This window comes from Myripristis murdjan, chromosome 17 (assembly GCF_902150065.1).
Source record: "Myripristis murdjan chromosome 17, fMyrMur1.1, whole genome shotgun sequence".
NCBI lineage: Eukaryota > Metazoa > Chordata > Actinopteri > Holocentriformes > Holocentridae > Myripristis > Myripristis murdjan.
The window spans coordinates 16,243,091-16,249,139 of record NC_043996.1 but is presented as its reverse complement, the minus strand read 5'-3'; positions in this window follow the sequence as shown (position 1 = coordinate 16,249,139).

Genomic DNA, 6,049 nt, shown 5'->3' with positions numbered 1-6,049 from the left:
CTGCCACATCTCGGTTTAAATCTCAGCTTGATACCTCATCCATTTTTAGGATACTTAGCATATTCAGGACTGAAGAGTCTTAAGAGCGCTGGCTAATTAGATTGTATCAAGGCATGTGCTTACATATGAGCTGCATGTACACCATAATTCATTCTGTTCTGGTCTTTTTTAAGGCCACAATTTGGAGGCACGCTTCAAGAGCCTACGTGGGCCATTCCCTCATCTTTCCAAATCACATTGACATTTTAACGCCATGAATATCATGATATGAATTCTTGATTGCTTCACTGGTTCCACCGAAACCTCTCCTCTGCTTTCTCTTTCCTCCCCTGCCTCTTTTTTCGCTTTGAGTTAGAGTTAGAAAGAGGGAGAAAAGTTCAGTGTTCATGCTTTGGTGCTAAAATAACCCATCAGACATGGATCAATATGGTTTCAACCAAAGCAGTCCATTGGGAAGATGGTTGACTATTTGTGGTAAAACAGCCTCTCTCTGTCTGCAGCTCTCTCTCTCTCTCTCTCTCTCACACACACACACACACACACACACACACACACACACACACAAGAGCACACAGGATAAAAATCAAAGATGAAAAGTACAACAGAAACTAGGCAAGGAATTATCTTCAAAAAGATGTTCCCAGTAGGTGAGAGAAAACATTGCAAACAGTGTGTTCAGTGTTTCGCCCCTGAAAAAACCAATTCCAGTGAGTGTGTGTTGCAATTGTGTGTTTTGTATGTGTGTGTGCGGGATACATGCATGTGTGCTGTGTGTGTGTGTATATATGTGTATGCGTAAGAGAGAGCTGTGAATGTCAGGGTGACAAGTCAGCCATGTCGGGCCATGATGGAATGTGTAATGGACAAGGATCAACAGCCACCTGCCCACTTGTCCTAGAATGACCCCACCCCCACCCCCTCACCTCCCCCCACCCCCCCACACACCGACATACATACACACATGCGGTCTCTGATCAAGGATGGTTTTTTTCAGATTCATTTTCCTGATATAACTGATGCATGTTTATCACGCCTAATTATCTCCATGATTTTTTCTCCCCTCTATGATGTGTTTTACCTCATTCTTCAGTTTGATCTCTCATATCTGTGGTCTCTTTCATTCTGTTGTTTGTCTTTTTCTGATTTCTGTGGCCACAGTGGTTCAGAGGTTGGCGATGTCGCCTCCCAGAAAGAAGGACCCAACTTCCATGACTCTGCACTGTAAAAAAAAAAAAAAAAAAAAAAAAGAAAAGAAAAGAAAAAAACTCCATCTTTACAGGTTATTTTAGTTTCATATTCTGTTTTCCCTCCAGAACTTTGTTGAATAAAGTGTACTGTTCTCTATACCAGTGGACTGATTTGCCTTATTCTGCCTTGTTTCAAAATTGATGCTTCTTCCCTGAAAAATTCAATATTGAAATTGTGTTGGAAATGATTGGTGTTATCTCCTCCCACTGACAGATTTTTTCAAGACTTTAAGACTCTATAGGAGATTTAATGAGTTTTTTTGGATGGAGTTTGCATGTTCTCTCTGTGCTCCACCCTGTGTTACTGAGGGCTGTATGTTCCCTCCATATTTTTTTTTTTTCACTGTAATGTATGACATAAGTGTGTTGAGAATAAGAGAGTGAAAAGAGAATAAGAGTGTATCTTTGGAAGCAGCTTGGAAGCACTACTCCAGATATTATTTATCCAAAATGTGGTATCAGATTATAAGTTTTGTTAACATGCAAGAGGTAGGGGCATAATTATTCCTTTTATGTTGAGGGAACATAGGGCCTTAGGAACACAGATATTTTCCCTTTTTTTTTTATTTTTAGAGTTTTTCTGTGTTTCCTTCCCCAGCTCATGCAAGTCAGGATGGACTCGAGACTCCACATAGCCCATAGGTATGAAAGCGAGTGTCTGTCTGCCTCTGTTAGCCATGCAGTGCACTGACAACCTGTCCACAGTGTCCCCCTGCTCTCTGCCCAGTGCATGCTGGGAAGCACCTCAGCTCCTGTGTGTCCCTGAGTCGGAATAAGCCAGCAGAGGAAATGAATGAATAATGGGAAAGATGTGACTGTCAAAGGGAACAATATTAAGCACGCAATTAAGATAAAGTAAACACAAAGGACACATACTTATCATCATAAAAGTCCTCTAAAATCCTCTCTTTCAAAGGATTTTGGAACACGAACTTAAAGAAAAATGATGGTGCACCGGCATCTGTATCTGGGGTGAAATGGGCCGCCATGAAGCTGAGCTTTCATCTGCAGGAAACATAAACAAATGCCTTTGTTCCTTCAAAGGAGAGAGGGGAGAAAGCAACAACAAACAGGGAGAGGGCGTGCAGTGTATATCAGTGCATGTGTGTGTGTGTGTGTGTGTGGTGAAGGAGAGAGTGAAAGAAAAGGAAGGAGAGATAGATAGAGAGAGAGATAGAGAGAGAGAGAGAGAGATCAAAGCAGGGGGTATGCTTTTGAATCTCTGTGTGGGAGGTGAAGCCTCACCTACCCAGAATGCCTTGCCTCACCCCTCACAGCCCACTCAGGTTTTTTAGGAGCATCACTTCTCTTTTGAGCCAGCATATTACGATATCACCTCTTCATCAGTCATCTCCAGCTATTCTCTGAGCATCTTAAAATGGCAAGATCGTGTGAACCTGTGGCCAGTTTTTGATCTGTGATATATAACATGCATCTCCCACACAAAGCTCCACATGTGCATTACAAGTATCTTTTTAAGAACCAAGTCTTGGCTGAATTTCACCGTCATAGATGTCTAAAACCTCTTTTAGTTGGATCAGATCCCACCCCTCCCCCCCTTTCCCGGTCTAGTATAAAGGAATCGAAGCATCTCTTTTTAAGTCTTTGTGAGAGGCAGATGTCTGTCTGTCCGCACAGAGAGAACGTCGTGGCCTCTCACACACAGATGAAAAGCTGCGAAAGTCTCTGTGTTGCGTTGTCAGTGTCTTAAGGCAGTGTTTATCTTTGGCCGGCTGGAGAAAACAAAGCCATCGATTTCTAATCCTAATCCCCTTCTACTGCTTCTCTCCTATTGATCATCTATCCATCCTTAATGAGATGGCGGGATAGAGGGATGGAGGGCTGATGAAGGACAAAACTCTCCTTGCCAGCTCCCTCTCGCTCGTGGGCCTTTTTTTACCAACTCGACATTCTCTGCAGCGGTATGGAAAATGAGTGCCGCCTGCTGCTTTTGTCGAGGTTCATCACGCCAGCAGGCTTTCATCACTGCACAGATCTGTGTCGTGTGAGCCTGAATATTGAAATTGGATGACTTGGATGCACGCACAAAACACACAGGCACACACACATGTGTACACAGCGAGGGTGCATTGAATTTCAATCCAAACATCAGTAATGGCACTTCTTTCTGTGTGGTTCCATGTCTCAGAGACGATGATATTCAATGATAATGATCCATTTCCTCTTCTGCTATGCTTATGGAGAACCTACGAGCCATTCTCTCATCCACCTGAGCTTAAGCAAATATTATTGAAGTTGTGGAGCTATAATACAGTTCCCTCTCATGGGTAATTGTGCATAGTGGTCATTTCTGTATTCTTTGGTTTGTGTGTGTGTCTGATACAGTATTTTTGGTTTGGAGTTCATGTGAGGTGAACCGAAGACTGTTTTGAAGCGATACCTTGACAGTTTATGAACTTATGTTAGTTATTTTCTTCTCCACTAATTTGCGGTAAAAATGAGAAAATAAGGAAAGGGGCCGAGCTCATTCCATTCAAACATCCGTCATGCAATTTTGGAGAGACCGCTGGCCTCTTTTGTATGAAACTTGAGGGCATGTTGGATTTTGGCACTGAATATAACCCCAATTGGTCCACCACTGACAGCTTGAGCTTCACACTCAGTATCTTAGACACTGTTGGGTCAGCCTTTAGGGAATATTTACATTGATCCAGAATCCAAATAATGAAACTGATGGGCTCACCGCCGGCCAAAAAGTGCTCAAGCCTCAAGCGGACACCACACATCACATATACAAATTACACCCAGGGGCGTTGCATCAGTTGTGGGCCGTCATTGTCAATGTTGCCTTGTCTTTCCTTTTACCCTGAAACAGCTTGTTAATATTGTGTGCATTTTTACCTTGAAACTTTATGCATTTGGATGAGGGCTCTTATCCTGAATGTCTTACAGTAGAGTGAGTCAGCAGGTAGAGAGTCAGTGTCTTAATCAAGGACACTCTGACAGGATGCACCGGCTGGCACAGATGCCTAGGTTTCTGGCATGTGTCAGACCACCTTGCCAATATTCTTCCTTGAAACTGGGAGGTTGAAAATGCAGTGCAACATGACACGTGCCTGGTGAACAAAAACAAAAGAAAGCCAAAAAAGAATAGCCAGAATTGACACTAATGTCAAGGAACACAAAAACATACTTAAAACCAAATTCCCCTCTGCTTATGTGTGACACTTAAATTTTTGGTTTATGATAAAGAAGATCAGATTCCCAGGCACTCTTAAATTCATAGCAATCAGTTGTTTTGTGTTCAGGGGGGGAATGTCAACTTATAGAGACGCCTGTAGGTGATATTACCCATTCAATCCCAAACTTGGACAGACACAAAGCTAAACTGATGGATGAGGAGATGAGGATGGGGTGAGAAAGCCTGCAGTTGAGGTAGGAGGTTCTAAGATGGTATTTACGTTGTTTGTGTTCAGACTTGTAGGATTAATGTTAATCACAGTGGTATTCCCCCTGGGATCATGACTAAACAATGAGGGAGATGTGGGAGGTCCACTGACCTCTGAGAATAACAACCTGGAGTCTTACTTCAAGATAACATCACATACGAATGACAAACAAGTCAAGAAACAAGAGAAAATGTGATATGAAAAGTTTTTTTCCTTGTCTGGCAGACAAAACATGGTTTGTTTCACAGAGCTTTGAGGATTGTTTGAACCCAAATCTGGAATCTGGAGAAATTGGATGGTTTGGGATAGAAAGCATGTCACTGCAAAAATGCCACCCTAGGGTGTTTCTCTCTAAGTGTGTGATAATGGCTGCAGCGGAAGTCATTAATAGCAGGCTAATGTGTGTCAGATGCTACCTGTCCAGCAGCAGCAGCAGGGGAGAGCGAGCCAGGACACGAGTGACTGGCCAGCATAATGAGAGGGACATGGCCTGCCAACTTGGGCAGCTGCTTCTCCAGAGGGACAGGAGAAGTGTGTGTGTGCGTGTTTGCGTCTGTGAGTGTGCGTGTGTGTCTTGTCTTCTCTCATTTTCTCTTCACTTCCCTTTTTCTGTTTTTCCCTTATGCACAATTTAGATACGCAGCCACACAAACACAGACACACATGTCTGCATGCACCCAGACACACACATGCTCGCACATGCACGGCCGCTTCACCAGGGTTACCGTGGGAATGCCTGTGGCATTATGTCAGTCATTGAGGTGATGCCTTTAATCCTGAAACAAATTTAGACTTTGTGTTGTGTGTCTCAGGGTGTGTGTGAGTGAGCGTGCTCGTGCAAACCCCAATCTCACACCCATTAGAGTATGGCTGGCCGCGCAGCAAAGACACCCCACTGCCACTCCCACATGGAAGAGCCAGCAGGATTAGCCGGCACTATAACCGCCCTAATCTGGGGGACAAAAACCCACAATTGCCTCCCACTGAGACACAGAGACAGAGAAAGATTCAATTTCGGCTGCTCTACTCAACATAACAAGAGTGTCTTTTCGGGTTAAAACTACTATTGCTCAGTCTAGCATTAATCAATGTGGATTCAGCCCTAAACTGTGTCCTCTTTATCCGTCTGATCGATCTCCTTCCTTTTATCAGTAGCTGAAACACCTAGAGGCAGCACTCTGTGGCAATGAATGGAAACAGAAGAGCTTTTCTATTTGTAGCAATAAGTCTGGGTATATATCAAAGCTCTTGAAATGTAAAACGGTGCTGTATCTGCATGTTTGTTGGGGAGAGGGAAGGGAGCAGGGAGGGAGCACCGTGCCAAATACAGTTACAGGATCAGCCATTGACAAAACACTGCTATAGCATATCTCTGCTACCCAGTCCTCCACA